The following is a 9413-nucleotide window of genomic DNA, read 5'->3' on the forward strand; positions in this document are numbered from 1 at the left end:
TGAGCTATAATTTGTACCTTTGTTTAGGATCCCCAGTATTTAGTGTACTACCTGGTACCTAGGACTCAATAAATCACTGTTGAACACAATTTAGCTGTAAAATGGTAAATCAGTCCTCATGTTCTTATCATCATCTACAGCCTCTATTGATCACTTTCCCCACCACACATACACAAAAAACTATGATGGTTTGGACAAATAGGATAAAGTAAAAACCTACAATCTGATCAAAAGGCTCATAGGGAGAACAGTGTGATATAGTGTTCACCATGAGGTTAGGTATGAAACAGAATGGATTTAAATTCTGCTTCTGCTTTTTATTAGCTGTGTGGGTGAAGAAAAGTTACCTAACTTAACAGTTTATTCATCAAATAATCTTTGCAGACCTGTTTTGAGCATTAGATGAAGTCATGTAATAAAGAAATGTGAAGGTTTTCTGAGTAGTTTTATCATCCTGTGCCATTACTGAAATATGTTTACACTCTTTCTCAATTCCTGAAAGAATGATTTTAGATTAACCTAGAGAACTCTCCTTTGAATATCTTTCTTTGTTCCAAATGTATTTCCTTGTGGCAGGAAGCGATAAAAACACATGGCACAGGCAGCTAGTGACTGAAGAGGAAGTTAATGGTGTTTGTTTTCCCTCCAGAATTAGTAGTTCAAAACTTAAAAATAAAAATATGTCTTGCCAAGTTTGGAAAATACAGAGAATGCTTTGATTATAGGACTACAATGGACCTAAGTTTTTGACATTAGTATTTGTCTGATATCTATGAACTGAAATGGTTTTTAAACTTAAAACTTGGAGGCTTTACATTTTATTTTATAAACTGTAATGATTAAAATATTTATTTTTATAATTTATTATAAATTATAATATAAATATAATTTGTTATTATAAATTATGAAGAAGAACTTATTTCTTCTTTACGCTGTAGACTTAGAAACCAAGAGAAGATTTAGAATAAAGCATTTTGAAATCATTGACAAGCACAAATGATACTGTTAGGATTCCATGTCAAGACTGTAATACCTTTGCAGAGGTGATGTTTTAGGTGATTTTTAAGCTATAATGAGAAGTAAACAAGGCCTTTCCCCAGCTATATACTGAAAAAACTCCAATTGTGATCGAGAATTGTTTTACTCAAAGCAAGCTCATTTTTCACAAGAGATTCCTACACACCACCAGTCTGGGGCATTACTAAAGATGGTGGAAAGGAGGTGGGATGAGGTGGGGGTGTTGCAGCAGAAGGCAGCCAATTAAGAAAATCTACAAAAGTGACAATAGATGCTATTCTAGAAAGTCAGAATATCCTTATTTCAGGAAACAAATTCTATAGCTTGGAAGGGAGAATGCAACTACTTTGAAATATCTTTTATTTAATTAAAATCAAGATTTATGTGGTTTGCTGCCACTGCATGAGTATCATTTTGACTTTTGCCTGATTTAGCTGTTGCCTGATGGTTTACAAAGATTCAAATGTACTCCGCTATGAGTAGAAGGGGGTTCCTTTGGTAGATGTTTAATTTTTTATTGCAGAATCCCTGTGGCTTGCTTCTGCTGTTGGGTTTGGCAGTATTCATGCACCCTGGGAAAATCGCTTTTAAAGCCGTTTGAGTGGAAAGGATCATGAGTATTTGCTGTGAAGAAGAAGGGAAGGCAAAGATGTTGTAGGGATTATATCATGATTTTTCACTTAATGAATTGGAAAGAATCATCTAGTCCAGTGTTTTCCAAACTGCATGTCATGAACTATTAGTGTCCCATGAAATCAATTTAGTGGTTGCAGGTAAACAATGAAATAGAATAAAATACACTACAACATACCAGAGTGCACCCACATTGTAAGATTTAAGGGTTAATTTGCAAAACTGATGTTTTTATATAGAAAAGCATTTTTCTATATATGTATAAATATGCATACTGCACTTGATATGAAATGTATTTTTCAGTATGAGTAGCAGTTGTAGAAGCTTGAAACCTATTGATTGAGTCCTCCCATTTTTCAGATGAGGAAATTGAAAGAGGCTGACTCCCAGTTGATTTGAGTGGGTCTCCTAGAGGTAGCTTATCTATCAACAAACAAGTCTCTCTCTTGTTAGAATTTTGTTTGGATCACCTATACATCTTATACATTCTCTGCCCCATACTTTAAAATTTCTATATTTTTATCAGAAGGAATCGGGTCAAAGATGTTGATTCTGGGGGAGATGAGTCTTCACTGAGCCTCTGAGCACCTTGCCTCGGGGGTGGTTGGTACTTGTGATAACAAGTGGAGAAGAACAGAACCTCCCTCTATCGATAAGCCCAGTTATTTTTCGTAGGTTCAGTCAGGTGGAAAGTTGGAACAATAACCTGATATATTTCATCAATAGATGCAGGTAATTTTACTAACTTCTACCACTTGTTTCAGTTCAGTTCCACAAATATTTATTAAGGTCTTGTTTTGTGCTGGGTATTTTGCCAGCCACTTACCTTCCCCTCTATGGAGAATAAATATTCAAACACTTAAATTGATCCCTCACTTTGCTTGTGGGATATCCCTTCAGATTTAGCGAAGTACAAGATATTTTGGGATTGTTTGCTAAAGATAATAGAGATGTAGCGCCATGTTTTATAACAAATTATGCCACTTTGGAAATCTATTATGCTTTATCTGGAAATGTTCCTGGTGTCTTGAACTCAACCTTTCACTCATTAGGAAGTCGTGCAGTGATAAAGTTCATGTAGAATGTTTTTCTCTATCTTGCTTTCGTAACACATTTATTTTTATTGAACTTTCTCCCTGGTGCTATTTACAAAGTGTCGGTTCTGCACTAAGAGCTGATGGAGGTTTTTTATTTTTATTTTTTAATTTTTCTCTGACTATCTGAGAATCGAGGCAACAGGACCAAGGGGTCCCACTGGCTGGATGCCATGTGGAGTTTTGTTCTTCCCATGTTGTTGCTGTTTCTTGTTTGCCTTTCTGTGTGGCAGTTCCTGAAGGTAGTGTTCTGTTTTCTGTCTTTCCTTCTTTTGTTTTTGAAGTGTTTGTGCAAAGTGTATTATTTGGTTTAGTTTGGTTATTAGTTGAATATTGGCCACACAAGTCATTTCCTGAGTCAGTTACAGCATCAGGGAGTAGTCCCCAGATGGCACTATGAGCTTGCTTTTTCTTGATCGCTGTCAGTACAAAGAGGAATACCCATTAGGTCCAAGGCAATGGAGGGAGATCGAAAACCAGAGCCTGATCTTGTCGATGGGTAGACAAAAGTACTTCTTTTCTTTTTTAAATTCTCAATCTTTAAAATCTCTGCTAATTTGAAAGTTAAACATGATAGTCTGTAGTCATTTTTACTTGTTTTCTTGACTTGCAATAATTTTGAACATTTTTTCCACATAAATGCTAGAATTTCTTCCCCTATCCTGAATTTGTTTGTGCCCTTTGCCCATTTTTCTTTTAGATTGTTCTCTTTTGTTACTGATTGATAAGAGCTTTTTGTATATTATTGAAATTATTTTTCTATTATAGTAAAATATATATCATAAAATTTACCATTTTAACCCTTTTTGAGTATACACTTTAGTGGCATTAAGTGCCTTCACATTATCGTGCAACCATCACCAATATCCATCTTCAGAACTTTTCCATCATCCCAAAGTAGAAAAAACAACAACAACAAAAAAACATGGTTAGATGCCACAAAGTAGGTGGCTATGTCTTAACCATGTGTTGTGCAGGCCCAAGGACCTCTTTCATCCCTGGCAAGAGGATTGCTAAGCTTTTCTCCTTTCATACAACACTAGAAAAACTTCTTGAATGATATAATCCCATAATTGTTTTTCTGGATCCAGAGCTTCCTTGATTATTGCTACTTTACTTTAAAAGATGTATTCATATATTAAGTAAACAGATGAAAAGCTTTTGTCATATGACCATCTTACTGAGCAAGTTCTATTTTGTCGAGTCTTTGTAGTTCTTCCACTTTTTATTTAATCTACTGGTTTTTGATGTTTTTCTTGCCTGCCAATGTGGTATTTCCAGCTGTGCATGGAAATTAATTTTCTGTTTGAATAGACAATTCCAGGAAACTATCTATTAAGGTTATAGGAGGCAAAGAGAATGTTGTTTTACAAGTTTTTTTCTGGTATTCTTGGCATTATAAGGGGAGGAAAAAAGTTGATTTAAGAGTTCATGATTGGCAGTTTATTTTTGTTTTTAACTAATATTATTTAAATATAAATAAAATAAACTTTGCCACTGATAACAGAAGTGCTCAATCATAGAATGTGTATGGCACTGAAAACTTATCCTGCATTTAACAAAACCATTCTAAATGGATCTTTCATGCACTCTGAAACCTTTCTTTGGATGATAGATCCCTTTGTGTATCTGAGTGGTTCTGTGGAATCTCAAAATCTAAGGTCCATAGAATCTTATCCAAAACCCTAGGGGCCAGGTATGTTTTGGAACTGAGAATTTATAAGATTTAAAAAAGGTAGAATGGAGCACATACTCAGTGTTACATGTCATGTCACCTTTAATGGGATCTGGGACAGCTACTCATAATAAAAACAATTAATATTCCTGCAGTGAAATTCATAGATATTAATGCTAAATGAGATGAAGACAATAAATAGCCTCATGTCTGTCTAGGCCAGTTTTTGTTGCTAGATGAGCTTAGATTTATTGCCAAATGAATTATGGAAAATCTTTGTTGTTTAGGATCATGGATAAGGAATGAACAGCATTTCACCTGTGCTTTAGGGACTGCCAGCTGCCTCGGTTAGAAGTGGCTTGGCTCCGTCCTCCAGCCGTGCTGATTCTCCTTGGGCCCACTCAAGTTGTGGACTTAGCATTCTCAGTATTACAGACATGTTTTTGCTTCTGGGGCTCTACCTAATACTCAGTTATTCTTCTGCTGAATTTAATCTCTTGTTTTTCAGCCATTCTTTGCCTGGGTTCTGATCCTTTATACCAGTATATTTATCATTTTGGTAAATGTCTCATTACATATATATTTTTTTTTCAGTGTCTCTATTCCTTTTCATTGGTTATTCTCAGTTTTTGAAATGCCTTTTCCACTCCTCCTCCTGTTAAATTTATCCCCTACCACATTGTTCTACTATTTAGATTCTACAGTTTAGATTTTCCCTCTGTTAAATTACCTGTATTCTCTTAGAGCTTTGTACCTTTGTTATAGCATGCAGTACATTGCTCCATAATTATTTGAATAATTATCTATCTCTCACATGAAAGTGTAAGGTTCTTGAGAGTAGTACCTCTTTGTATATCCATTGCTTTACACATCACAGATTCAAAGATTTTCAGCCCAAGATAAATAGAAGGTATGTATTTGGAGGCCATAGCGTGAGATTGGGGACTAGGGAGAGAGGAATGTACAACAGAAATAAAACAGAGTACAAGACAGAGTAGTTTAGAGTAACAATGGTTCTGTTTAGCTTAAATGCATATGAGGTTTAGAAAATTAAAAGATATTTATATGGTTTGTAGAATTAGGAAAACTTCAAAAAGGAGTTGAAGCTGGAGACAAATCTTAGCAGGTAGATGGGATTGGGGTAGGCAGAGAAGAATGCACAGTGCTTTCCAGAAAAGGAGAGTATGTTGAGTAGAGAAAGGGCATTGATGAGTGAAGAACATACTTTACTATTGGCCACTTACAATGTAAGTTGTGGTTTAGGAGATTGATGGAAGAAACAGGTCAGTGAGGCAGGTAGGGCTGGATTATACAGAACAATACATTATAAAGAAAAGAATTGGATCTATTTAGAGTAAGATGCCATTGTGAGTTAAGGAATAGAACAAGAATGATATGATGAAAACAACATTTTTGATAATAAGTGTATCCACAGCGTACCCAGTGATATCTGAACTATAAAGGATGGGAGGGGGCTGTTTTACATCCTTCTGCTGGAAACCAGTAGGAGAGCATAAGGACCTGAACTGAGATAATGGTAGTGAGAATGAGAATAGAGAAAACAGTGTGGAACTTTTGAAAAGTAAAACCGTAGTGTGATGGTTAATTTTCTGTGTCAATTTGACTGAGCCACTGGGTGCCGAGATATTTGGTCAAACATTACTCTGGGTGTTTCTCTGAGGGTGTTTTTTGATAAGATTAAAATTTGAATCTGTAAACTGAGTAAAGCAGATTGAACCTCTATAATATGACTGGGCCTCGTGCAGTTTGTTGAAGGCCTGAGTAGAACAAAAGTCTCACCTCCCCCAGATGAGAGAGAATTCTGTCTGACAGCCTTCACACTGGAACCTTAGTTCTTCCTGATTTTATAGCAGCTTGCTGGCCTTGACACATGAACTGGAACATCAATGAACTCTCTGCAGATTTTGGACTCACCGGCCCCCATATTGTGTGAGCCAATCTCTTATAATAAATCTTTATTTCTCTGGGGAACCTTGACTAATACACATGGGATATAGAGACTGACTAGATAATGGGAGCCACAGGTGAGTTAATTAGGACTGAGAATTCTGGAGAATAATAATAGTAGGAATAGGAATGGGGAAATTGAAAATAGGAAGTCAGTTTTGAGGGAGAATATGTTTGGTTTTGGTTTTGTTGGCTGTGAAGTGAAATTGGGGATTCAAGTGAAGTTATTTTAAGCAGCTGCAGTAACTTAGGCAGCTTGTATGGGTTAGACTGGGTATGGCATCTTGAACTCATCTGCAAGCGGGTGAACAGAAGCCACTTGACAGAACAAAGTCCACAGGGCAGTGAGAGAGAGAAGCCCAGGGTAAGGATTTGAGGCTCTCCAGGAAGGAATTATGGCTAGAGGAAAAGATGAGTCAGTGTACAGAAAACTAGTTGTTACCAGAGTTCAGTCTTGACACTGGTTTGTCTGTGTCACGCACTAGAACGCAAGTCCCATGAGGGCAACTATTTACCCACTTCTGTTTCCCCAGCTTTAAATGTTGTTCTTCAGATGCTCAAGATCTCTGGACATTGCTTTTACCTTTATTTTTCACTTTAAATGAAGACTGAAACAGGAATTAGGAATCTTTGCTCTAATCTTGACTTGGCATTTAAGTAGATGTTTAGAGTCATGCTTCACCTTTTAATTCCTATAACTTTAATTTCCTTTTCTAAAAATGTGAAGGTTGGTTTAAGAATTTTTAGGATTCCTCACAGATGAGTAATACTGGGAAAATAACTATATGTCAAAAAGTTGTTCTAAGCTGCAGAAGTAGCGTTGAGTAAATTCAGAAAGTAAATGAAAATTTATAATAATAATATTAATATTATTAATAATAATAATATAATAATCTTCTTTGTCACCTCTTTTGTTTTGAAGTTTTTATTAATTTAATATCAGTCAAAATATTGAAACATATATGAAATAAATCAAAGCTTTGCTTTTCTTTTTTTTTTTTTTTTGAGGATCTCCAGAACTTATTCATCTAGTGTAACTGAAACTTTATATTCTTTCTAATAGTTCTCTGTTGCCTATGGGACACTGGAGGACATATTGAAATTCAAGGCTCTGCATTATCTGGTCTTTACCTGTCTCACATTATTTCTTTTTTTTTTTTTTTATAACATCTTTATTGGAGTATAATTGATTTACAATGGTGTGTTAGTTTCTGCTTTATAACAAAGTGAATCAGCTATACATATACATATGTTCCCATATCTCTTTCCTCTTGCGTCTCCCTCCCTCCCACCCTCCCTATCCCACCCCTCTAGGTGGTCACAAAGCACCAAGCTGATCTCCCTGTGCTATGCGGCTGCTTCCCACTAGCTATCTATTTTACGTTTGGTAGTGTATATATGTCCATGCCACTCTCTCACTTTGTCACAGCTTACCCTTCCCCCTCCCCATATCCTCATCCATACTCTAGTAGGTCTGCGTCTTTATTCCTGTCTTGCCCCTAGGTTCTTCATGAACTTTGTTTTTTTTTTTCTTAGATTCCATATATATGTGTTAGCATACAGTATTTGTTTTTCTCTTTCTGACTTACTTCACTCTGTATGACAGACTCTAGGTCCATCCACATCACTACAAATAACTCCATTTCGTTTCTTTTTATGGTTGAGTAACATTCCATTGTATATATGTACCACATCTTCTTTATCCATTCATCTGTTGATGGGCACTTAGGTTGCTTCCATGTCCTGGCTATTGTAAATAGAGCTGCAATGGACATTTTGGTACAAGACACTTTTTGAATTATGGTTTTCTCAGGGTATATGCCCAGTAGTGAGATTGCTGGGTCATATGATAGTTCTATTTTCAGTTTTTTAAAGAACCTCCGTACTGTTCTCCATAGTGGCTGTATCAATTTACATTCCCACCAACAGTGCAAGAGCGTTCCCGTTTCTCCACACCCTCTCCAGCATTTATTTTTTCTAGATTTTTTGATGATGGCCATTCTGACCAGTGTGAGATGATATCTCATTGTAGTTTTGATTTGCATTTTTCTAATGATTAGTGATGTTGAGCACTCTTTCATGTGTTTGTTGGCAATCTGTATATCTTTGGAGAAATGTCTGTTTAGGTCTTCTGCCCATTTTTGGATTGGGTTGTTTGTTTTTGTTATTGAGCTGCATGAGCTTCTTGTAAATTTTGGAGATTAATCCTTTGTCAGTTGCTTCATTTGCAAATATTTTCTCCCATTCTGAGGGTTGTCTTTTGGTCTTGTTTATGATTTCCTTTGCTGTGCAAAAGCTTTTAAGTTTCATTAGGTCCCATTTGTTTATTTTTGTTTTTATTTCCATTTCTCTAGGAGCTGGGTCAAAAGGATCTTGCTGTGATTTATGTCATAGAGTGTTCTGCCTCTGTTTTCCTCTAAGAGTTTGATAGTGTCTGGCCTTACATTTAGGTCTTTCCCATATTAGGGAAATTTTCAACTATAATCTCTTCAAATATTTTCTCAGTCCCTTTCTTTTTCTCTTCTTCTTCTGGGACCCCTATAATTCGAATGTTGGTGCGTTTAATGTTGTCACAGAGGTCTCTGAGACTGTCCTCAGTTCTTTTCATTCTTTTTTCTTTATTCTGCTCTCTGGTAGTTATTTCCACTATTTTATCATCCAGGTCACTTATCCATTTTTCTGCCTCAGTTATTCTGCTATTGATCCCTTCTAGAGAATTTTTAATATCATTTATTGTGTTGTTCATCACTGTTTGTTTGCTCTTTAGTTCTTGTAGGTCGTTGTTAAACTTTTCTTGTATTTTCTCTATTCTGTTTCCAAGATTTTAGATCATCTTTATTGTCATTATTCTGAATTCTTTTTCAGGTAGACTGCCTATTTCCTCTTCATTTGTTATGTCTGGTGGGTTTTTGCCTTGCTCCTTCATCTGCTGTGTGTTTTTCTATCTTCTCATTTTGCTTAACTTGCTGTGTTTGGGGTCTCCTTTTCACAGGCTGCAGGGTCGTAATTCCCGTTGTTTTTGGTGT

At 36.0% G+C, this 9413-nt stretch overlaps 1 non-coding gene across 1 annotated transcript; it reads right to left on the reverse strand.

Moving 5' to 3' along the window:
• Positions 1 to 3661: 3661 nt before the first annotated feature.
• Positions 3662 to 3784, reverse strand: LOC114236762 (U6atac minor spliceosomal RNA). The gene has a single exon (XR_003622634.1). It is a non-coding gene; the product is annotated as a U6atac minor spliceosomal RNA (small nuclear RNA).
• Between the last annotated feature and the right edge of the window lie 5629 nt (positions 3785 to 9413).

This window comes from Balaenoptera acutorostrata, chromosome 7 (genome assembly GCF_949987535.1).
Source record: "Balaenoptera acutorostrata chromosome 7, mBalAcu1.1, whole genome shotgun sequence".
In the NCBI taxonomy this organism is placed as follows: Eukaryota; Metazoa; Chordata; class Mammalia; order Artiodactyla; family Balaenopteridae; genus Balaenoptera; species Balaenoptera acutorostrata.